Source organism: Enhydra lutris, unplaced genomic scaffold, assembly GCF_002288905.1.
Source record: "Enhydra lutris kenyoni isolate GAN:26980312 unplaced genomic scaffold, ASM228890v2 scaffoldscaffold6, whole genome shotgun sequence".
Taxonomy (NCBI): Eukaryota; Metazoa; Chordata; class Mammalia; order Carnivora; family Mustelidae; genus Enhydra; species Enhydra lutris.
The window spans coordinates 29,162,890-29,188,840 of NW_019154090.1; the positions used below are offsets into that span (position 1 = coordinate 29,162,890).

The 25,951-nt window shown below is 49.9% G+C and overlaps 1 pseudogene; it reads right to left on the bottom strand.

The window, feature by feature from the left end:
- Window positions 1-17,046: 17,046 nt before the first annotated feature.
- On the bottom strand, window positions 17,047-24,218 carry LOC111141891 (annotated as a pseudogene).
- Between the last annotated feature and the right edge of the window lie 1,733 nt (window positions 24,219-25,951).

A 25,951-nucleotide genomic window follows, 5' to 3' on the forward strand; every position in this document is an offset into this window, starting at 1 on the left:
GAGATAAGAGGGAAATAGTACCATGTATGGAATAACAAGGGATTTGGAGTCAGTTTGGGGATCCCACTTAGGTTTCTGACACTAAAATCCTCTGTACTCAAATCATCTCTGAGCCCCTGTCTAACCATCTAGAAAATGTGACTAATAATAGCTACATCATAGTTTGGAAGTTTAAGAGGGAGAATTCCACAAAGAGCTGGTGTAATGGCTCTCAAGAGCAGGCACTCAGGAAGCCGTAATTACTATTGGGGTCTATTTCTTTTCCAGAAGAAAGAACACATGTTGAATCTGTATTTCTAATAGATGACTCACAAGATGATTTTCAAACCTTAAGGAAGGTCAAGAACCTGTTATTGTGTCATATTTCACTCAGAAAACATGCTGCTGGACTGGTGAGGACAATACAATAGCACCGTCATCTCTAGGGGTATAGAGCTTCCCATTTCCATATGACCATGCTGTCCCCCTTAGCTCAGGGCCACCAGAAAGGGCAGCTAGGGCAGGGGGACACCATCATCACTAGGAGTCAGGAGCTTCCCATTTCCATATGGCCATGTTGTCCCTCTTAGCTCAGGGTCACCAAAAAGGACAGCTGTGGGGGGACCACAGACCAAGGCTGCCAGGTGTGGCTGGGGCAGGCAGAACTCTGACTTAAGGCTCAACTCCTGTCTAGCTAATTATACTGCTCTTCACAGATAGAGTGCCATTGTCTGCAAGCTCTGATTTAGGAAAGGTTGTGAATTTCCCTTGTGATTCCCTCTCTGACCCTTAGGATATGTAGTAAAGTTACATTTAATTTTTAAACATTGGGGACTTCCTGGTTTTCTTTCCATTATGACTATGGCTCAATTCCCCTGTGGTTTAAGAATATGATCTAGTTAATTTCAGGCTTTAAAATGTGTAGATTTGCTTCATGGCACAACATCATCTACTTAGGTAAATATCCTAGGACCCCTGGAAAATAATGTGTTCTGTACTTAATGTGTAATATTCCATATATGTCAATGAGGTCGCATTTGTTACCAATGTTTCATCTGCCTTTTCTATCAAGATATTGAGAAAAGGTATATTAAAATCTTCAAACAATGCTACTCTAGTCAACATTGGATTGGAGAATCTACCAAATGTTTTTTTTTTAAAGATTTTATTTATTTATTTGACAGACAGAGATCACAAGTAGGCAGAGAGGCAGGCAGAGAGAGAGGAAGGGAAGCAGGCTCCCTGCTGAGCAGAGAGCCCGATGCGGGACTTGATCCCAGGACCCTGAGATCATGACCTGAGCCGAAGGCAGCGGCTTAACCCACTGAGCCACCCAGGCGCCCTACCAAATGTTTTAAGGCAAGAGAAACAAAAAGAATAAGAATTGAGAGGATAATTGTGACTATTCACAGATAATATGAGGGTATACATAGAAAATATAAAATAGTCTACAAATAACTATTAGAATTAAAAATGGAAAACTTGCAAATCTTAGAACCAAGAAAGCAATCCAGAAAGCAGCCAGGGAAAGAGATTTCTTATGTATGGAAGGAGGAACATCAGAATAATGTCAGACCTGTCTACAGAGACCTGGCAAGCCAGAAAGGGCTGGCAGGACATATTCAGGATACTAAATAAGAAGAACATGCAGCCAAAGATACCTTATCCAGCAAGGCTGTCATTCAAAGAAGAAATAATACCTATTCTTCTGAAGCTGTTTCAAAAAATAGAAACAGAAGGAAAACTTCCAAACTCATTCCATGAGGCCAGCATTACCTTGATCCCAAAACCAGACAAAGACCCCATCAAAAAGGAGAATTACAGTCCAATATCCCTGATGAACACGATGCCAAAATAATCAACAAGATCCTAACCAATAGGATCCAACAGTACATTAAAAGGATTGTCCATCACGACCAGCTGGAATTTATTCCTGGAATGCAAGTTCAACATTCAAAAATCAATCAACATGATAGAGCACATTAATAAAATAAAACACAAGAACCATAGGATCCTCTCAATTAATGCAGAAAAAGCATTTGACAAAATACAACACCCTTTCCTGATTAAAACTCTTCCAAGTGTAGGGATAGAGGGGACATTTCTTAGTTTCATAAAAACCACCTATGAAATGCCCACAGCATTTCCCCCATTTCCCTATTGAGAATAGGGAAAAGCTGAGGGCTTTTCCCTTAAGATCAGGAACACAACAGGGATGCCCACTCTCACCACTATTGTTCAACAGAGTACTAGAAGTCCTAGCTTCAGCAATCAGACTACAAAAAGAAATAAAAGGCATTCAAGTTGACAAAGAAGTCAAACTCTCTTCACAGATGACATGATGCTTTATGTGGAAAATCCAAAAGTCTCCACTCCCAAATTACTAGAACTCATACAGCAATTCAGTCATGTGGCAGGATACAAAATCAATGCACAGAAATCTGTTGCTTTTCTATACACTAACAATGTAACTGTAGAAAGAGAAATTAGGGGATCAATTCCATTTACAATAGCACCAAAAACTGTAAGATACCTTGGATTAACCTAACCAAAGAGGCAAAGGATCTAAACTCTAGAAACTACAGAACACTTAGGAAAGAAATGGAGGAAGACACGAAAATATGGAAAACCATTCCATGCTCATGGATCAGAAGAATAAACATGGCTAAAATGTCTATGCTGCCCAGAACAATTTACACTTTCAACACCATCCCTATTGAAATACTATAGGCATTTTTCATAGAGCTAGAACAAACAATCCTAAAATTTGTATGGAAGATCCCACATAGCCAGGGAAATGTTGAAGAAGAAAACCAAAGCTGGGGACATCACAATGCCTGACTTGAAGCTATATTACAAAGCTGTGACAGCATGGTATTCACACAAAAACAGACACATAGATCAATGGAACAGAATAGAGACCCCAGAAATTGACCCTCAACTCTATGGCCAACTCATCTTTGACAAATCAGGAATGAATATCCAATGGAAAAAAAGACAGTTTCTCTGATTAATGAGTTAATGGGAAAACTGGACAGCCACATGCAGAAGATTGAAACTCAACCATTCTCTTACATCACACAAAAAGATAAACTCAGAATGGATGGAAGATGCCAGTGTGAGACAGGAGCCCATCAAAATCCTAGAGGAGAACATAGGCAGTCACCTCTTTGACATCAGCCACAGCAACTTCTTCCTAGACACATCACCAAAGGCAAGGGAAACAAAAGCAAAAATGAACTATTGGGACTTCATCAAGATAAAACACTTCTGCACATCAAAGGAAACAGTCAACAATAAAAGAAGCAACCATTGGAATGGGAAATGTTTGGAAATGACATGTCATATAAAGGGCTGGTATCCAAGATCTATAAAGAACTTCTCAAACTCAACACCCAAAAAAGAAATAACCCAATCAAGAAATGGGCAGAAGACATGAACAGACATTTCTCCAAAGACATGCAAATGGCTAACAGGCACACGGCAACATATTCAATATCACTTGCCACCAGGAAATACAAATCAAAACCACAATGAGATGTCACTTTACACCAGTTAGAATGGTCAGAATTAACAAGTCAGGAAATGACAGATGTTGGTGAGGACATGGAGAAAGGGAAACCCTCTTACACTATTGGTGGGAAAGCAAGCTGGTGCAGTCACTGGTCACTGGTGCAGAAAACAGTATGGATGTTCCTCAAGATGTTAAAAATAGAAATACCCTACCAAACAGCAATTTCATTACTGGATATTTACCCTAAATATACAGACATAGTGAAAAGAAGGGATACCTGTACCCCAATGTTCATAGCAGCAATGTCCACAAGAGCCAAACTGTAGAAGGAACCAAGATGACCTTCAACACATGAATGGATAAAAAAAGATTTGGTTCATATATACAATAGAATATTCCTCAGCCATCAGAAAAGATGAATACCTACCATTTGCGTCGACATGGATGGACCTGGAGGGGATTATGCTGAATGAAATAAGTCAAGCAGAGAAGGACAATTACCATATGGTTTCACTCATATGTGGAATGTAAGGAATAGTGTGGAAGACCATAGAGGAAGGGAGGGAAAAATGAATGGGAAGAAATCAGAGGGGGAGACAAACCATGAGAGACTCTGGACTCTGGGAACCAAACTGAAGGTTACAGAGAGGAGGAGGAGGGGGTAACAGGGTGATGGGTGTTAAGGAGGGCATGTGTTGTGATGAGCACTGGGTGTTACACACAACTAATGAATCATTGAACACTATATCAAGAACTAATGTTGTACTATATGTTGGCTAACTGAACATAATTAAATAAATAAATACGCTTTCTACAAGAAAAACATATAATAATGGGAACAGAATTTCAGATTTGCATGATGACATATTCTCAAGATATGTTTCATAGCAGTGTAAGTATACTTAACACTACCAGACTTCATACTGAAAATGTTTAAAATGGCAAAATCAATGTTGGGATTTTTTACAATTTTTTAAAAGTACATTCTGTATGATTCCATTTTTTTTTTAAAGATTTATTTATTTATTTGACAGAGAGAGATCACAAGCAGTCAGAGAGGCAGGCAGAGAGAGAGGAGGAAGCAGGCTCCCTGCTGAGCAGAGAGCCTGATGCGGGGCTCAATCCCAGGACCCTGAGACCACGACCTGAGCCGAAGGCAGCGGCTTAACCCACTGAGCCACACAGGCGCCCCTGTATGATTCCATTTTTATAAAGATTTTAAAAATTTATTTTAGAGAGAGAGAGAGCATGACATGAGAGTGGTGGGAGAGACAGGAAGTGGAAGAGAGAATCATGAGCCCACACTGCACTAAACACAGACCCTACATGGGGCTCGATCTCACACCATGAGAGCACATCCTGAGCCAAAATCAAGAGTCAGTGGCTTAACTGACTCATGGAGAGCATGTGTGTCTTGTCCGCCCAGCAAGTGAAAGAACCACACCCCAGTACTCAGGCTCTAACAGAAGCAGAATTTCAATGTCCTGTTTGGGAGTAGCCACCTCCCCTCTTACATGGCCTTGGGGGACCCCAGGGAAAGTCTTTCTTGTCCTCATGCCCTCAGAGGGAGGAGCTGGCCCCATGTCCTGGGGTCCCCACCCTGTCCCACTGCTGAGGAAGAGCCACACACAGGGACCTGTGTCAGGAGTGTGGTCTCCCAGGGGCCTGACAGCCGCACACAAGGGCTGGATTGCTTTGAGGGAAAGGGGTGCTCACTGGTGACACCGTACGACATCCCCCACTGCACTCTGCAGTCCAGGCTCTGTGCCCAGCTTAGGTCAATCACCAGCACCCCACATGCTCCGGCATGGGAGCGATCATTCAACATCACTACATTGCACAGAGGCAGAGAGCGAGACCCGGAGAGGGGAGGCAAATGTCTCCAGTCACAGGACTGGTCAGCGGAGGGGCTGGAAGCCAGCCCTCCCAAGCCCCCGTTAGCCCAGCCAGAGACTCCCTGAGCCCAGAGTGAGCCCGCCCCTGCCTGCCCAGCCACACACCGGCCCCTGAGCTGGATGATGGATTGTTCTTTTTGGCCCTGAGTGTGTTGCCGGCTGACTAGGAGGGAGAATGCAGCTGTTGGGGCACGCTGTAGATACAGGACAGAGTGACATGTCTGAGCTAGCAGGAGCCACACTCTGGTCTCCCTCCCAGAGCCTGCCTGGGAGCTGGGTATGCGCTGATCAGGGAACCATGGCCTCCAGGGGAGAGTCCACTCTGCCCTCTCCCCACTCCTGCCCCTCATCACCTGTCCTCACTGTGGGCCTCCAGGACCCAGAACCAGGCCCGATAGGGCTGACTCGGCTCTAGCTTGTAATGAGTTTGCAGCCCCTGGAGCAGATGGATTTCCTAGGGCTGGAGGGAAGACTGGCTGCAGACAAGGACCGGGCTGGGGGAGATGTGAGGCCTCGTGGAGGGTGAAGGATGGGGCAGGGGCTGAGTCCTGGGGCCACTGCTCTTGTCTGAAAAGGGCTGAAATCCCTGAATGCCCATGGGGTCCCTCATTACAGTAACAACACCCTCACACTCAGGCATCCTGGTGGTGGGCCACTCCTCCCCAGCCTCCTTCCCACATCTCTGACTCCAGCCAGGGCTGCAACCAGGGACAGGCTGGACTTCTGTCCCAGGTCCTACCAGGAAAATGAGGAAGAAGGAAGAGAGGAGAAGGGGAATGGGGTGGACGGCTCTTCCCCCTGCCACGAGTCAGCCTCCACTGCTGCCTCCAGGTCCTCCGGCCCAGCCCTGCACTTAGCTGGATCCTGGGAGCAGTCTGCATTCCTGGCCAGCTGGGTGGGGGGTATTCGGTGACCTTTGTGTCCCCAGATGTCCACCCACCTGGCCTTGCACCCTGAGGCTTGCTGCCCACAATGGGCATGGTTCTGGGGCTAAGCGGACTTTGGGGCCACAGAGCCCTTGGCAGTGGTGAGGAAACATGGGGGACCGGTCAGGTGTGAAGCCATGGGTCTCGTGCACGTCCACCGTGGGACTGGGTCATGGTACAGGGGCTGTGTCCATGTCCCCTGTGCACACCTGGCCCTCTCAGGAGGGAGGCCTATGTGCCCGGTGCACCTGTCCTCCACCTATCCCTGGAGGAGTGGCCAAGTTCGAGCATTTCTATGTCCAACCCTCAGGGACAGTTGGGAACCTGGGGCTGAGAGAGGTAGGCTGGCCCAGGACAAATGAGGGTTACAGAGTGCAAGGAGTGGGGCTGCTCTCCGGTCCTAGGCCAACCCCAACCCTCCAATGGGGTTCTTTTTGGGGTTAGAGACCCTCAGATCCTCAGGGATAGCTACCCATCCCCTCCCATGTGGGGACATGACCTTGGACATCCCCAGACAAGTAAAGGCATGTGCACCTACACATACATGCGCGCACGCACGCACAGACACACACACCACTCTGACTGCCCAGCTCAGGGTCAGAAGGGGCAGACACCTTGGGAGTGAGGTGGGTGACAAGGCAGAAAGAAGAAAGATGTTAGAGACAGGTGGGCCATGGGGCCAGGGCATCAGGGCCCCTGGCAAGAACCCAGATCCATAGCATAGGGATGGGAGACAGGCCAGGCTGATGGTCAGGGGGTCCTCAAGGGGCCCAGGGGGGTTGCCAGGGCACTGGGAGAGGACAGGGTCAGGGGTCTGGGGTCCATCACCATCCTGGGCTATTGGATGTAGGAAGATATTACACCCCCCCACACAAGTCCAGATGGGGCTACAGTACAAAAGGCCTCAGCTTACTCTTCTGTCAAATGGGCCATAGAGATGGGGTGTCCCTAGGGTCCCACAAGCTTGTAGAAAAGTCTGTTGGCCTCAGATCTTCATCCCTGACCCACTGTGCTCCTAGTCCTGGGAAAATGCTTTGTATTCCCTCAAGGTCCTTCTGAGCAGAGGACAGCCTGGGGGCTTGGTGACCTGATGACCTGGGTTTGCAGAACGTGGCAGAGCACTGGACCACTGGTCTAGGGACCAAGGTCAAGACACTCCTTGTTGCAGCCTCAGGGTCCCCATTTGGAAGAGGTTCTGGAGCCAGTGGTCTGGTCAGAGTGAAGAGACCTTGAGAATGAAGCAAGCACCAGTACAGGAGAGGGAAACGGGAGATGTTTCTCACGTCTCCCCCAGAGCCCCCCAGGTCCTGCTCCTGGGTGAGACACAGAGACACACAGAGAAGACAGAGATAGAGAATGAACACAAGAGAGAGAACCAGGAGAAGTGCAGACTTTCTTCAATCAGGTTGGAAACAATATTCCATCATTTTGCTCCATTCTATTCCTTACAGCGCAGTCACACAGGCCATCCACGCTGGAGGGGAGAGAATTCCACAGGGATGTATGACCAGGATTCGGGGATGCTAGGAACCACTGTGGAGACTGCCCAGCACATGGACGCAGAGAAGGCCCTGGAGCCTGGGCCTAAACCTAATGGGAGCCCCTGGAAATCTGTGTTACGAGAAGACAAGGTCAGAATCAATTCACCGCAACCTTCCCACAGGGGCTGGGAGACCGGCCAGAGGAGGGTGGCTTTCCCTGGGCCCCAGAGCAGACCCAGGCCCCTCTGAGCTGTGTTCTATGCCCCACCCAGCCCCCCACTCGTCCTTGCATTGCCACGTGCGTGTCCCAGCCTCCTGTGATAGCAAGAAGGTATGTAGAGGTCCTACCCCTGATGGTGTCCCTAGAAGTAGAAGCCACAAGACCTCACTGTGCAGATAGGGAGACTGGGGAGGTCCTGAGAGGCACAGGGTCTGTCCAGGGTCACAGTCCTGGGCATGAGCAGGAGCCTGGTCTGAACCCAGCTCTGTGTCCTCCCAGTGGGGACACCGTCCGCACCCGGGTCTCACGGGGGCTGTGGGTAGGCTGTGTGTGTGTCACTGTATGGATGCGGCATGGGGTAGAGGGAGAGCATTGAGCAGCTGGGGGAGGGGGGCCCTCAGGGATCTCTGGTGTGAGGAGGAAGTCGGGTAAGGGGTTCCCAGGAAGTGGAGACCTCACTTTCCTGACAACAGAGCCCAACAGAATTTGGAACCCAGGTAACCAGGCACCCACATTCCAGAGATAACTCCCTGCTCAGTTCGTTTCATTGGAGATCCTTGAAAGAAGCACATGTTTGCGTGTTGCATCCTGAAGTCTGTGGGCTGCAGGCAGAGGAAAGCACACCCTGCAAATACTTTCCCTCACTGGGGATGTCATATCAGGGCTCCCCAACGTCTCTGGTCATTTGGCCAGAAGTACAGAAAGGTGACACCATAAGGCCCAGAGCCAGCCCCCTGCCCCATACACTCTGATCTGGCCTGTGCAGCCCCAGGTCCCCTCCCCATGTGTGCATTCGAACGTCCGTGTGTGTGTGTGTGTGTGTGTGTGTGTGTGTGTGTGTAAAGAAGGCTCACGTGGGGTGTGCCCACCCCATTCAAGAGCAGGTTGATGAGAGGTCAGATGCCCGGTGGGCAAGACATGTTCACACTCCAGGTCAATGCTGGCTGGGTGGGACAGGGTGTGGGGGGCTGCGAGCTTCTCCCCAGGGTTTATCCTGTGTCCTGCAGGTATGGGTCCCTGTCCTAGGTGTGGGGCCGTGCACGCCCAGGTCTGTGTCTGATCTGGGAGCAGCAGGGGGACTGGGCATGAGGACAGTGCAGATGGCCGGGCAGGGCTGTGATGCATCCGGGCTGGCTACTGGTCCCTGTCTTTGCAGAACACCAGGGATGATGAAACAGGGAGGAGGCTGGTGGACTCCTTCTCCTGACATAGGGAGTGACCGTAAGGGGCTCTCCAGGAGCAGGGACTAGGGTCTGCCTTGGAAGTCCTCTGACACTGCCCAGGCCACTGTCACTGGTGGTACCACACTGGACTCTGGTCCAGGACCCAGAACCCACGGAGGCTGAGCCTGAGTGTGAGAAGGCCAGAGCCGGGTGTATATGGGTGCCTGGGGATGAGTCGGTGCTAGGACCCACAAGCAGGAGACCCCAGAGTCTGGTGTGGGGCCTGGAGCAAGGACTGGGCTCAGAGCACCCAGTGGGTGGACTGTAGTTGGGGAGATGTCCCAGTGAGGGTTCCTTCCTGGCTGCAGCTTCTCTGGGAGGCCCTGGGCTGAGCTCTGTCTCTGCAAAGGCATACAAACATGTTCTTTGTTCCAGGATCTCCAAAGAAATAAGCTGGGTAGGGGGCTGTCTCTGGAATGTGGGTGCCTGGATACCTGGGTCTACATCTGAAGAGCCAGAGCCGGCCCCAACTTCATCCACAGCTCCAGAGGGGGGGATGGTGCCCAGAGAGACCAGCAGGTGACCAGGCACCTGCTCATGGAGAGCCTGATGCTGTCCCAGAAGAGCTGGTGCCTACCCCTGCCCCAGCCCTGCTCCTGCTACAGTTCCTGCTCCTGTCCCTGCCCCTTCCCCTGCCCCAGCCCCTGTCCCACCCCTGCTCCTCTTCCTGCCCCTGCCCCTGCCAGAGCTGCTCTCCCTTCCCCTGCTCCAGGCTTCCCCTGCCCCTGCATCTGTCCCGGCTCCTATTTCTGCCCCATCCCAACCCCTGCCCCTACTCCTGCTCCTGCAGGGCTCCCAGAGCCACATCCAGAGCCCGCAGCGCTGCTCCTCATACAATTATCCTTTGTTCTATTTCCCCACCCTGACGGTCCGCAGGAATGCTTCGTCCCCTACCTGTATATTCTTTCTCTCTGGTACATATTAACTGTTATTTGATCTTTCCATGTTCTGTATACTGTTTATTATTTATTTTAAATAAAATTACTTGTTTTCATTTGAACACATCACGAGCATTAAGCACATTCCCAACGCTGTGCCACCACACCAAAGAACCTCGCTGCAGGACATCTCCTTCCCCAAAGGAGACCCTGAACCCAAAGCCCTCCCTGCCCATTTCTCCTCTAGCCTGGCCTCTCACAATCCCTAAGCTGCTTTCACTCTCTGTTCCTTTACCTGTTCTGGATGTTTCTATGCGTGGAATCACACAATATGTGCCTTTGTGTCTGCCCACCTATTTTCAAAGGGGACTCATTTTTTTCTGTGTTTATGTGACATAGAATTTCCCTTAATCGATATTGAAACCCCCAAAGGATTACAGATGAGATGGAATCATAGAGACCCCTTTAGGAATTATGGTCACAATATCAGGGTTGAGACCCCTGTTCCTGCTGGGACACCACAGCCTGACCCCAGACAGAACACGGCTGGTTCCTCCTGTGGCCCACACAGAAACCAGGGACATGCAGAAAGTGGGCAGACACACCACAGAGGGCAAATGCATCACTCACAACCCAAGGCCAGAGAAAAGTTTCACCTGACTCTGCTCCAAACCAGGCTCCAAGACATGGGGTTCCACAGGTACAGAGACCAAAAGTGTGTAAGTCCGGGGGGAGGATAGGTATGTGCAAGTCCAGGGGGAATATGTGTCAGAGATGCAGGAGCTCCTGGGGAAGGGCTCTGGCAGAGGAAACTCTATGGAGGCAGCGCTGGCCACCCTCAGAGCAGCAGGTGTCTGGTCTGGGGACTGGCAGCCCTGGGGAGAATGTGAAGAACCAGAGGTCCAATGCAGGTCCCCCAGAGAGAAGGGTGATGGGCACCCCTGTCTGGGAGAACAGTGAGCAGCACCCATCCCGGGCCACAGGTGCACCCGTCACCTAACAGAGCTCAGCCTCAGACTCAGCCCCAGAAACTCTGGCACGATTTTTCACAGATGCATTGTCAAGAGTGTTCAGCACAGCGGTGATGGAGAGAGCAGGGAATGGAACAACGCTAATGCTCAAGGAGATGGATGGGATCCATGGTCCCAGTCCTCATGATAGGATGTCCTGTAGCTACTGTCCCAGGGTCGTCCAGGCACAGGATCCGGGAAGCCCCTCCTGAGACACCCCCCCCCACCGCCGCCACCCTGCTCCTGGGAACATTCAGAATTGTTTGAGAAGGTGGAGAGGATCCAAGGGTGACAGCAGGGCCAAGAAGAAGGAAGGTCAGCACTGGGAGGACAGAGGGATGTGCCCTGAGCCACCATCCAGTGCCCAGGCTGTGACGCCCTCGGACCTCACCCCAAATAATGGCTCCTGATGTATGAACCAGACTCCTGCTCCTTCACTCCCTCCTTCCCTGCCTCATTTATTCACCGTCTCATTCATAACCCCCTCTCTGCTTCCCCTCCACCCCTCCCTTCCCTCCCCCACTCCATCACCCTCCCTGCCTCTCTCCCATCCCTCCTCCCTCCCTCTCATCCTCCCTCCCTCTCTCTCCTTCCTCCCTCCCTCCCATCCTCCTGCCTTCCCTCCCATCCCCCCTCACTCTCATCCTCCCTCATCCCATCTTGCCATCCTCCTTCTCTCCCCTCCCTTTCTCCCTCACTCCCTCCCTACCTCCCCCACCCCTCCCTCCCTCCCTTCTTCCCCTCCCTTCCTCCTTTCCTTCCTTCCCTCTTTTCCCTCCCTCCCTCCTTACCCTCCCTCCACTCTCTCCCTCATGCCCTCCTTCATTCAGCAGAAGCTCTGGGGCCCCTGCTTTGTACTGGGCACTGGGGCTTCATCAGTGAGCACTCCCCAAACCCACGTGGTCATGTCCACTGTGGGAGGTGACAGGGGGCAATGCTCAGGGCTAGCAGTAGTGATGAGTACCAGGAATCTGCTCCTGAGAACAGAGGCCGGTTGCACACACAAAAAAAGAATAGAGAGACCCATGCTTAGCACTTCCTCTAGAAAAATCTAGTCCTGAAAAGTAAACATATCCTAGACTTCATGCAGCACAAGTGCTAATGGCCCATACGCCTTGATTCCTAGAAGCAACAAAGAGTAAATCATTCAGTGTCGATGGGGGTTTGTGACACAACTTTTCGGACTAAATGACAGCATTTCAGCCAACATCTCCAGGGCCTCTGAGTTTTCCCAAGGGTCTCTTTGATCCTCTGACTCTTCTGTCGACCTCCTTGGGAAGCTCTGTCCTGTCGTCTTCCTTGTCTCCTGCCTTTAATGCGACCCTTCTGTGGTCTCCCCTCCCCCCACCAGGGCCACCCTCGCCAGGATTCCCCATGCCGCTTGGCTGGGTGCCCACATCTCACACTGGGCTCCATGAGCCCTATGTTTTGTGCAAGGCCTGTGCGCTCCCTCTGGGGTTACCTGGCATCTCCCTTGAAGCGGCCTGAATCTTCCTGCACAGGGTCTCCTCTGACAAGTCTGTGAGGCCAGCCTGTTCCCATGTCCAGTTGACCTGCTCCCAGTCCCAGTGTGTGGAGGCTGGGCCAAGAGAGGTCCCTGAGAAGAGGGGGAGTTGGGCCCGGTGACCCTGTGGGAGGACGTGGCACAGTGAGCCCCCAGGAGGACAGTGAGCATCATGGGGTCCTGGCACTCAGGCCGGCTGGGAGACCACATTCCACCGGCACTGGATCTGTCCCTAGGGCTGGAGGTGGTCGGGGTATCCACCCTCCCAGGCTGCAGGCTGGCAGTGACTGGTAAGGGAGGGGCTGGGCTGGTGCAAGAAAAAGCCCTCAGGTAGAGAGGAGGGGGAAGGAGCTCCCCCAGCAGCAGGTGCACTGGGGCAGACTGAGGGGGCACCAGCAGACAGCAGTGTCTACAGCTGGGGGTCTCCACACAGGCCCCTTCCTGAGGCTCAGCACAAGCTTGTCTGGATGGCCTGTGTCCCAAACACAAAGTCTGGCCCAGCACCTCCCCTCAAGCTCCCACTCCCAATGCTTTGTACTCAGCTCAAGTGCAAGAAATGACCAGTAGTTTAGGTTGTGCTGGGCTCACAGAAACATGTGATTTTTTGGCCCGCGCTGTAACATTGCTGGCATTTTAAAGATCTCAGGGCTTTGGTTCAAAAATGGTAGAATGCCAGGGACCCCAGACAGCTTTCTGGAAACCTGCCTCTGTGCCTTGCAGCCCTCCCGTCCCACCAGCTCTGCTCAGAACCCCTCCAGACCACAGACCCGCGGTCTTGGGTCCTCAGACTGCCCAGATGATGTGCCTTCAAACAGCGATCCAGGTGGGGCAGCAGGACACACTGAGGATTCCAGTAACCCCCCCCTCCCAGAAAGTGAGGGTACTGCGGACAAGCTGTCCAAAAACAGTCAGGTTAGGGTTCCAGGAAGACACTAGGGGCACAGGAGTAACTGAGGAGCATCTGAAGGTCAGGTAGGGACAGTGGGAATCTCGGGTGGTTTTGCCTGGGGGCAGCTCCCGTCCCCCTAAACTCTCAGTGTGATGGTTCTACTGGTGGATAGGGGAGGGACCATGCCTGGAGGACCCGTGTCTCCACTGTCAGAGGTTGCCAACTTGATCCGTGCACAGGTGGGGAAACCAGCCACACCCCCGAAGAATTTCTGGAAACAGGAGCCATCTCAGTGGCAGCCAACCTGGGAGGTCAACCTTCCAGCTGCCTGAGGTGGGATCAAGCCTCAGACCAGCACACTAGCCAGACATGGAAGAAGGAGAACCAGTTCTGCATTTCAATAGTTTCTGAGTTACTGGTTTGTTCCTATGGTTAGTATACTTTGCAAGGTCTTGAAAATGTTCTCCTCATGTTCTCTGCTGGAGAGGTTCTTGAAAAACCTCTGGTTTATAGGTAAAATCATCTGGAATTGACCTTGGTTGGCACAGCCATGCTGGGAAAAGTATGGAGTTTCCCCCAAATACTAAAAATAGAACTCCTGTAGGATCCCACTACTGGGTAGACATTTGTAGGAAATGAAGTCAGTTTCTCGAAGTAAGATCTGCACACTCTCACCCAATCTCCCCGAGGAGGGGCAACCACCCTCAGCAACAGGGCACCTGTGCGGTGCCTGAAGTCATAGGCAACCCTCCCCTGGAGGCAGGTGCCTCCCTGGGCAAGGGGCTGCCCCAGGGCTGGGAGGTCTCCACAGCAGCGCATTCAATGTCCTGGATGCTAGGAGAAGACAGAGTACAGCACCAGGCCAGTGAGGAGCAGGACACACTACCCCAAATATGGCACCTTGACAAATTAAATATATAAACTGAAAGAATTTTCCATAGAACAAAAGCAGGAAGGTCCCTCTGATACCCAGCCGTCAGCCCTTCTTCCTTGAAGCAGGTCAGAATACTCCCAGGTGGTACTTTCTCTCCCCAGACCACAGGGTGGACATGCTTCTCACCAGCGTCAAGGAATTTAGGGCCACAAAGGCTATAAGAACAAACCTGGTTAAACTAACCTTTATCTTCCTAGTTACTTTTTTTAAAAAAGATTTTATTTAATTATTTGACACAGTAAGAGGGATCACAAGTAGGCAGAGAGGTAGGCAGAGAGAGAGGGGGAAGCAGGCTCCCTGCTGAGCAGAGAGCCCAATGCAGAGCTCAATCCCAGGACCCTGAGATCATGACCTGAGCCGAAGGGAGAGGCTTAACCCACTGAGCCACCCAGGTGTCCCCCTAGTTACTTTTTTACCATTTACCGGCCCTAGCTCAAACCCCTGTGTCTCTCAATTCTTCACACATTGATTGCTTCTTTGCCTAAAACGTAGAAGAACTCTCTGCTCCAACTGCCTCTGCTGGTCTCCATGTTCTTGTGAGGTTCCCACCAAAAAAATCAATGCAGTTTGCCAGCTTTTCTCCTGTTCCTCTGTCTTTGTCAATTTCCAGACCCAGCCAGGGACCTTAAGATGGGTTGAAGAAAACTTTCCTCTCTTGCCGCCCTGGGTGGGGGGGTGGAGGCAGATGGAGTCAGAAAAATCCATCCCGTCTTCCTGGCCTTGGTTAAAACCGCCCTCTGCTGGGAAGCAGCACAGGGCTGTGCATGGCTGGGGGAGCCAGGGAGAGGCAGGTGGAACATGTAGGAAGCTACTGACCCCCAGTGGGGGCACTTGGCCCCACTGACAAGTTCAGGGTGTGATGGTGAGTATTATAATGGAAGCATCCTGAATATCACACCTTCCCCACCCCAGGCTTCATTATTGCCGCTCATTGTGGATGCTACTTTTGGCTTAGTGACTTTTCTGAACTAACTTTGTCCAGTCTGTTCTTTGCTGCGTGTGGCCACTGAATCCTTGTGCTGTTAGCTAAGTGGTCAGCCAGCGGCTGGGCAGAGAGGTCACTTGTGTTTCTGAGCTATGGCTACAGATTGGAGGGCCCCACAACCTCCTCCTCAGGTTCAAATAGTCTGCTCGAGTGGCTCATGGAACTCAGAGAAACACATTGCTTACTGGATGACCAGTTCATTAGAAGGACAGAACTCAGGACCAGGCAGCTGGAGGCGATGAGCAAGGCAAGGTGTGTAGCAGAGGCTCGGAGCTCCCCCGCTCTCAGAGTGAAAGGACCTTTACCCACCTCCACTCTGACCTTTGTCTGTACTTCCTAACTGATGACATCCCTCCTTCAGGCTCATCTCTTAACTCAAGTCAAAGACCCAGCAGGCACCAAAACAACCCTTCAAGCAATAACCACTGCCTGACACCAGCAAGACCCCACGTGATGGACCCCAAGACAATGATTGGCTGAAACGTTACTGACCTCCTGCACTTGCCCACCAATGTTTGTCCTAGATTTTCCTTGTGTAAAAGCTCAGGAGTGTTTTCAACGCCTTGAGACCATGCCAGTCCTTGGCCTTCCGGTGTCAGCTGCACTGAAATACATTCCTTTCCTGTGTCACCACCATTCGTCTCTCTGCCTTTGGATCTGGGACACTGTGAAGAGTGCAATGTAGCAAGTCAAATGCCAGTTCTTCCTGTCCCCAGGCTTCACTGCTGCTGCTCTCCCTGCAGTTCTGCTGTTGGCTTAGTGACATTTCTGAACTGATTTTGCCAAATCTGTATTCCTCGTCGTGTGTGGCCAAAATAGTGTCTGGTCTGTGAATGCAGCAGTCCATTGTCCACTGGGTGAGATGTCCTTAAACATCTGGAAACTGCCCTCCTTCTTAAAACAAAACAAAACAAACAAACAAACAAAAAACCTTCCAGTCTTTGCAGATTGGGAGGAGGGCTCTTGGTGTGTGGGTGTCAGGATACACCTTCAGCACCAGCCAGGCCTCTTAGCACTCTGTCTTGGCCTTCACTTCCTACTTGCCAAGTCTGACAATCACCAGAGGGCAGAGCCTAGGGCTGTCTCAGGTTGGCCCTGAGCTAGCGGCCACAGCCAAGGCCTCTGGCAGTCAGGGGACTGAAGGTCTGAGAGGTGGCTCTGTGCACCCCTGCCCTTGAAGCCCCATGGCCATGGTAAGGTGCAGGGACTAGGATGGAAGATGTGACCAGAGGCCATCCTGGCTCCACGGCCACTGCAAGACAACTCCCAGCCCCACCAGGCCGTGTCTGTCTAGAACCAGGAAGAAAAGCTTTTCCCTTGATTGTTCTTTTTAAAGATGGTTGCTCAGCATTGACAGAGAAAAAAATCCGACATAAACTGGAGCTGGTCACAGCTGCAAATGACCCAAAATTTATCAAAATGTAGTGACCACAAAGAGAGGACCTTGTGTCCCCAGGAAGGCCTCCTGTGTACGGGTGCAGCTGGGAGCCCTGAACATGCCCTTGTGGGCAGGGCTGGGCTCCACAGTATCCCTCGAGGGGACAGATGTAGGAACCTGCTCTAGCTCTGCTCAGGACAGCACCCCCTGATGGAAATGGGAACAGCCCCTTATGAGTCCCGGATGACTTGGTGATTCTTGGGCATGGCCCAAATCTCAGCTTCTTCATGAAGGGTGGGGAGGACAGCCCAGCCACCACAGACCCCATATGTCCTCCAGGGATAGCACCTTGGTGGTCTTGTGGTCCAGTGGGTACCTGTTCAAGTGGCTCTCATCACACCACACAACCTCGATCCCATTGGCCAGGTCGATCCCCATCACCTGGTGACAGGCCAAGGTCAGTCAGTGAACCTCTACCACCAACTCCCCAAAAAAGGCCCCCATGTAGTAAAGGTCACCCTGGTCCCTGGGGATGTGGGCCTGGGACTGTGTCTGGTGCTGGTAGCTGATGTCTTCATGGGACACCCGGTAGAAACTGGGTTGCAGGGTGCCAAAGAAGGGGGACAGGATCTCCATGCCCACGTGGTCACAGAACTTCATGTCCACATCTGCACACAGCAGGTCATCCAACTCATGGAGGAAGTGCTGTTCACAGAAGCGGCTGACCATCGCCATGTGCTACATGGACACATCCTGCCAGTGCGGGGCTCCAGGGACCTCGAGGACCACCACCCTTCAGCCCTTCTAGGGGGGTACACGGGACTGGCAGCCCACTGGTTGGTGATGACCTAGTAGGTAACCCTGTGTCCCACCATGATGGGCTTCTCTGCCCTCTGCAGGAACAGCTCCAGGAAGACCACCTGTTGACAGGGACAAGGGACAAGGCAGGAGGAGGGTCACTGTCAGAGGCGGTGGAAGGACCCCAGAGCTGTGGGCCATGGATATGTGCACCTTCTTCAAGGGGACAGGCCCTGGGCTGCTTTAAGCAATAGCCACTCTTGCAGTCTGTCCTGAGCAAGTCTGCTTGTGGGACCTCCCTTCCTTGTCCTCCCAGAGAGGGAGGCCATCAGCACTCCATCATACAAAGGGGAGCCTGAGGCTTCAGAGGTGGGAAACCAACCCCACAGTCAGAATGCTGGAGCCAGGAACACTCCCCCTGTGCTGAGCTCCCAGGCAAACCCAGCAGGTGCCCTCTCCTGGCCGACCCCCTGCAGGTCCTTTCCCCATCTGCAAGGAGTAGAGCACCTTTGGGCACAGGTCTCCTTTCTGTGGCCTACAGACTGGCTAGAATTAGCAGGGCTGGCCTCCTGCCCCACTTTGCTTTGAGTGGGCTGTCACTGGTCCCCACGGAGCTGTCTCCAACCCTATAAGGTCCTCCCTTGAAGGCTACTGGGACTCTTGCTGACAAGGTCCATCAGTCAACCCTGCTATTCCTAGGAGTAGTCACCCTTGAACTCCCCCAGATCAGGAATCAGGTCCAGCCCATGGGCAAGGAAGGAGAAAGAGGACCGCTGGAAGAAAAGGAGGCTTGCTTAGGCCCCAGCCATGAATTCAAGAGCGTAAGCTTCCAGGTCCAGGTCTACATCTCCTGGGCCCCCAAAAGTTGGAAGTCTTGTCTCTCTGAGGAGACCACCTGTGGGGACAACAGCTCCCCCATTGTCAGCAAGGGTGGTGAGCCCCTCTGAGACTGATTTTTTTTTTAAGATTTTATTTATTTGACAAAGAGAGAGACAGCTAGAGAGGGAACACAAGCAGGTGGACTGGAAGAAGGAGAAGCAGGCTCCCCACTGATTAGGGAGCTCAACATGGTGGGGTTCAGTCCCAGGACCCTGGGATCACGACCTGAGCCAAAGGCAGATGTTTAATGACTGAGCCACCCAGGTGCCCTGAGATGGATTTTTTCACACAGACACTAAGGCTACTTCCCTGTGCCTGCCCCATACAATTAGTAAATTGCTCACACAGGGAAAGTGAGCACTACATTTAAATTGGGGGCAAGGCCAAACACAGCCAGCAGACATGAGTCAGGTCACCAGGGGGCAAGTCCAGGTCCAGCCAACAGGGTAACAAGCCAGGCATGAAGCAGGGGGAGAGAAGAGTGTTCCTGGCAGAGGGCAGAGAGAATGTAAAGGCCTGGAGTCAGGCCCAAGACACGTGTGGGATGACCACACACCTGGGAGGCCCACGGGGGTGGGGAGATATGGTGGGAGAGGAAAGACTGGGAAGAGCAAGCAGCTGGGGAGTGGATCACATAGAGGCTCAAAGTTTATGTCCTGAAAAGATCACTCTACTGGTTACTGGAGAAGAATGGGCTCTGTACAGCTGAGGACAGGAAAACCCTAACCCTAACCCCACCCTAACCCTAATCAAACATCACGCTCAATTTTGAGGACTGACAGCTCTACTATGTCCATCATGCTGGCTTTCACTCCTTGCTCAGTATCGTACTGAGAGTTCTACCCAGAACAATATGACAAGAAATAAGGAATCCACATGTGAAAGGAAATACTAGAACTAGGTCTATTCAGAGACCAGAGATGGCATCATCTTATATACAGAGCTGCCTAAAGAATCAACAAAAAATGATTACAGCCAATTCCCTAATTCTGCAAAGTTACAGGACAAAATATCAATACACAAAAATCTCTCTTATTTATATACACTAGCAATGAATCATCCAAAAAGGAATTTAAGAAAATAATTCCATTTTAAGGAATATCAACATTGACAAAATACGTAGGACTAGATGTAATCAATGTGTACAGCTTGTACACCAAAAATTACAAAACATTGCGGAAAGAAAGTAAGGGAAACCTAAATAAATCTGAGGACACCCCATGGTAATGAAAAGACATACTACTGATAAGATGGCAACAGTACACAAAGCAATGTGGAAATTCAATGTGTCCCCAAGAAATTTCACAAAGGCCTTTGGGAAGAAGTGCACAAGCTAATCATAACAGTCATAAGGAATTTTAAGGGACAGTAAGATAGCCAAAACTATCCTGAAAAAGAAAATCAAAGGTAAAAGGTCACACTTCCAAAGTTCAAATCTTAATACAAAGCAACAGTAAATAAAACATTGTGATACTGTTGTAAAGGTATGCATACACCATGAAACAAATAATACATTATATGTTAATTAATTGAATTTAAATTAAAAAAATTTTTAAATAAATAAAATAAAATAAGTTTTTAAAGTATGCATACAGATCAGTGGAATTTAACTGAGAGCCCAGAAATAAACCCCTTCATCTATGGTCCACTGAATTTTGACAAGGGTGGACAACATTACACTGAGGGGACAGAATGGTCTTTTCAACAAAGGGGGTAGACAATCCACTATCCATGTACAGAGGAATGGCACTAGACCCTTACCTCACACCACATATAAACATTAATTCAAAATAAGTTAAAGGCTTAAATGTAAGAGGTAAAATTATAAACTCTAGAAGAAACAAATGGGGATAAATCTTCATAACCTTGGATTTAGCAATGTTTTTAGATCTGACACCAAAGCATAAGAAGGGAAAGAAAAAAATAGATAAAATAATATCCTCAAAATTAAAAATATCTCCCAGGTGCCTGGGTGGCTCAGTTGGTTAACCATCTAACTCTTCATTTTGGCTCAGATCATGATCTCAGGGTCATGAGATTGAGCCCCACGTCAGGCTCCACACTGAATGTGGGGCTTGCTTAAGATTCTCTTTCCTTCTCCTTCTGCCCCTGTCCACTTACACACTTTCTCTCACTCACTCTTAAAAAAGAAATGTAAAAAATTTAAAAATATTTGTGCATCAGAAGATACTATCCAGAAAGTGAAAAGACCCCAGAATGGAGGGAAATACTTGTAGATTATTTATCTAATAAAATTCTGTTGCCCAAAATATGTAAAGAGCTTTTACAACTCAACAAAAAGACAATCCCATTTTTAAAATGGACGAAGGACTTGGATAGACCCTTCTCCAGAGAAATTATACAAACGGTGGATAGCACATGAATAGATTTTAAGCATCTTTACTCTTTATGGAAATGAAGATTTAAACCAGTTAGATGCCCTTTTACACAAGTAGAATCACTATGATCAAGAAATCTAAAAATAACAAGAGGATGTTGAGAAACTGAAACCTTTAAACTCGCTTGTGAAAAATGGTGCAGTCTACATGTAAAATAGTTTGGCATTTACTCAGATAGATCAAAGCAGAATTACCATATGGTTCAACAATTGTACTCCTAGATATATACCCCCAAAATTGAAAACACTGGTTCAAACAAACAAACAAAAATGTACAGGAATATTCATAGCAGCAGTGTTCACAATAGGCAAAAACCAGAAACAATGCAAATGTCCATCCATGGGGAAAAGGATAAACAAAATGAGGTAGATCCATAAATGGCCATCTTGTCCTGTCCTATGAAGGAAAGAAGTAAAATAGTTCATTTGTGGGGAAAAAACATGGTGGTTCCTTAAAATATTAAACACAGAATTCCACTGCAGCCTATATGGCCCCAAATATTGAAAGTAGAAGTACCCATATTCAAAGCAGCATTTCTCACAACAGCCAAAAGGTGGAAGCCACCCAAGTGTCCACTGACAGATGAATGGATAAACAAAATGTGGTTTATAACCATGGAACATGATTCAGCCTTAAAAATGAAGAGAGTTCTGGGGTGCTTGGGTGGCTCAGTGGGTTAAACCTCCGCCTTCAGCTCAGGTCATGATCTCAGGGTCCTGGCATCAAGCCCCGCATCAGGCTCTCTGCTCAGCAGGGAGCCTGCTTCCCCCCTCCACCCACCCACCTCTCTGCCTACTTGTGATCTCTATCTGTCAAATAAATAAATAAAATCTTTTTTTTTTTTTAAATGAAGGGAGTTCTGACACAGACTACAACACAGGTTGAACCTGGAAGTCATTACACTGAGTGAAACCAGCCAGTCACAGAAGGAGAGATACTTGTGATTCCACTTGGACAAGGTGTCTGGGACACAAAACTGGATGTGGCTACAGGAGACCAAGAGGAAAGGATAATAGGGAGTTGATGTTTCATACATACAGGCTCCCTCGGGGAGAATGAGAAAGTTCTGGAGAATGATGTACAACCGTGGGAGCTCAGCTAAGGCCAGAGAATTGTGTACCTGAAGTGTTTTAAGGCGTCAATGTTCTTATGTTCAGTCACTGTGAAAAAGTGATTGAAGGACTGACGCATGTCGCAATGTGGATGGACACTGAAAACAGCCCCAGTGACATAAGCCATATAGAAATACCACTCCAACTGGAACCATCTGTGCTCCTTAAGTCCATCAAGGTTACCCAAATAAGGGAAAGTCCTGGAAGAAGTTCCAGAAGAAAACTGGATCTGAATGGAGAAGACATTTCAGACCATCGGGGCAGGTGGTAACAGTTGAAGTGGGCCTGTGCTCTGGGTTCAAATGTGGAAACCATCACGATTTCCTCACTTGGGGTTCCGTGGTGGTTCCACGAGACAGTGTCCCTATTTGGGGTAAAATGCACCAAATAGCCTGGGTGAAGTGGCAAACATGGTAAAGAAATGACAGTTGGGGAGTCTGAGTGTGGAGATAAAGCATATTTGTGCTGCTGTGACAAGTTACTGCAGATTTGAAATCACCGCAGAGTAAATGACTTTTCCAAACATCCACATTAGCACCACGTCACAGAAGCAGAGAGGACATCAGACTCCAGGATGGAGGCCAAGCCCTCCCAGATCCAGTTCACCCACCGTGGACAGGCCACTCGCCCTTGGAGGAGGCCACATGTTAGCAAGAGACTTGTGGGAGGATTAAATCAGGTGCTCCTGTGTCTTGGGTACAGTGGAAGCAGTGGGATTCGGAATTCCAATTCTCCATAATGCTCAACCACAACCCGGTTAGAACTGTGACAAGGCAGGAAGGGAAGCCTCAGTAAAGTGGACTGGGGACGCCCGAAGGAGAGGCTGGAAGGAGGCGCCTGGCGCTCAGTGCCCGTTACAGACCCCACATTAGAATCCCCCACAGGAGAGACTCATCCGTTCCCAGGCCCCACAGGGGAAGCTGGAGGGTCCATCTCCTACAAGAAATCCCGCAGCTCAGCCATTGAGAATCCTCCATCACTCCAAGCCCCTGCCTTTCTCCAGTGGACTTTCTTTCCAAGCAACCCTTCCAACTTCTTCCTCCTCTGTGAAATAATGTTCCTCTCCTTTGTTTCTTGCACTTGTCTGTGATGGGACTAGCTTGCTCAGCCCAGATTGCCGTTCTCTGCTATTCCCAAATAAACCCATTTTGCTGGTCAAATAACGCAGTTTGAGTTTAAAGTGAACAGAACTAATAAGTTCAAGAAACTTGCAAGGAAAAAAATCAATCTACATGAATCAATTGCATTTCTATGTGCTCCGAAGGAACCATCAGAAAGAGACTATGGGGGCACCTGGGTGGCTCAGTGGGTTAAAGCCTCTGCCTTCAGCTCAGGTCATGATCTCAGGGTCCTGGGATTGAGCCCCACATTGGGCTCTCCGCTCCACAGGAAGCCTGCTTCCTCCCCTCTCTCTCTCTCTCTCTCTCTCTCTCTGCCTGCCTCTCTGCCTACTTGTGATCTCTATCTGTCAAATAAATAAATAAAAATCTTAAAAAAGAAAGAAAGAAAGAAAGAGCCTATGGAGAACAATCCCATTTACTACTGCATCCAAAAGAACAGGATACCTGGGAGTCCCCTGAACCAAGGAGGTGACAGACTTGTCCTCTGACAGCATGAGACACTGATGACAGACATGGAGGGAGACACATGGAGACGGGAAGACACGCTGTGCTCAGGGAAGAACCAACACTGGGAAAATACCTGCTCTCCCCAAAGGCGTCTACAGCGTCCGCGCCATTGCTCCTGAACTTCCAGACTCTGGACCAACCCTGAAGCGGGTGTGGACACAGGAAGGACCCTGCAGGGCTGAGGTGGGGGGGAGCACGAACACCCAGCTGGCATCCACTCCCTGACCGCAGACTGTCTGAGGAGCCCCAGGAACCGAATCCGCGTGCGTGCACACAAAACACAGAGGTGAGATCCAGGGCACGCATCCAAGCCCAGAAAGGGGAGACCCCACAGACCCACTCACAGGACCGTGGGAGGCCACATCACCACACACAATACCACAGAAGCCCCAGTGTCTACACAGCGTGCCCTTCCTCCGTGGGGTCCTGAGACCATGCACCTGAGACCTCGCCAGTACCTGCTCAGCCTGCTTCTCCTCACCTTCTCCTCCAGCGGCTGGTCCTGGGGGAGCTGGACTGCTGTCAGTGTGGATGCGGCCCCACGTCCTCCACCATGGATCCTGTCAGTGTGGATGTGGACCCACATCCTCCCCAGCTTGTCCTATCAGCGTGGGAGAGACCCCACGTCCTCCAGAAGTCTTCACAGTGGGTCCTGAGGAGGCCAGGCTCCTGTCCCACCTATGGCTGCCCAGTCCAGGCTCAGGGCGGGAGCTGGGGTCTGGTGCTCTCTGCAGGCTGTGGAGACAGAGCAGGATTAGGGGAGCTCACCCATCAATGGAAGCACCTGCTCCCTCCCGGGGTCCAGCTGAAGCGATTTCATTCTAGAAATTCAAGCTGCATGGAGCCCAGTATCCCCCAGCTGCTCCAAAAATAGCTAAAGAGCAATGAATTGGAAACAATATGGAATGACAACAGTCCCTGACCGAAACGGTGGCACCAAACATGACCCTGGCTCTGACACAGACCCATACTCTGACCTCAACTTGTTCTCAAGCCTGGCCCTGTCCCCAGTCCAAGACCCTAACCCTAGCCCCCAACCCAAACAGTGTTCATGAGAATCAAAAGGTAGAAACTGCAAATATCCATCAATAGTGAACGCATAAACAAAGTGCGATGAAGGGTTTGAGTTTGGGTTCATGTTCAGGTTTCAGTCAGAGTTCTAGATCAGGCTTTGGGTTTAGGGTCAGGGTGAGGATTTAGAGTTAGGGGCAAGGGAACAGAGTTTAGGGCTTTAGGTTTATGATTTAGGGTTTAAGACTCAGGGCTTCTGGGATAAAGTTCAAGGTCAAATTTGGGGTTTGGGTTCATGCTGGGATTTGGGTTCAGTCAGGGTTCATGGCTCAGAGTTCTGGTTTAGAGTTTGGGTTCATGCGTCAGGGCTTGGATCCAGGGCTCAGGTTCAGAGTCAAGGCTTCAGGTTCAATTTCATATTTGGGATTCAGGGTTCCAGTTTGGGCCCTAAGGTCAGGTTAGGTTTCAGCATTAAAGTTAGAGGTTAAGGTTAGGTTTAGGAATGACACATTCTCTTCAGTTGTCATCATGGACACAAAATTTCTATAGGAAGTTTCTAAATCTGAAATGTATTTCATCTGGGTGTCAGGAACTGGTTTAGAATTTAAGATCTCAGTAATTCCCTACCGACATCATTCTGATCCTAGGGTCTCCCAGTCACCCAGAATTCACTTTTGTCTTGGCTCAAACATACCCTTGGTAGAGAAGGACGAGCTGCTGCCAAAGTGGGATGATTTCACAGTGGTGGAGATGAGAAACCAAATATTGTGGAACTGTTCATGGAAAATGAAACAGAAGACAAATAATTGGTCAACTCCTGATTCTTCCACAATAACAAAGACCAAACTTCCAATAGAATCTGATAATCTTCCCTAGGAAGGCCTATGGTACTCATTACCAGTACCGAAAGAGGGCCCCCCCCTGCTTTATTTTTTTTTTAAGATTTTATTTACTTATTTGACAGACAGAGATCACAAGTAGGCAGAGAGGCAGGCAGAGAGAGAGAAGAGGAAGCAGGCTCCCCGCAGAGCAATGAACCCAATGTGGGGCTCGATCCCAGGACCCTGGAATCATGACCCAAGCCGAAGGCAGATGCTTTAACCCACTGAGCCACCCAGGTGACCTCCCCTGCTTTAAACTAAGAATCACAGCAGGATACTTCCTACTTTGTGTCAAAAATAAAATTCTATTATTTGGCTGTTCTAGTACAATTTGTGGAAGCACTGACATTTTCCTTTCTCAAATCCTCATCGACACACGGGTAAAATGCAGGCAATGCTGTAATGCATGAATACTAAGTATAAGGAG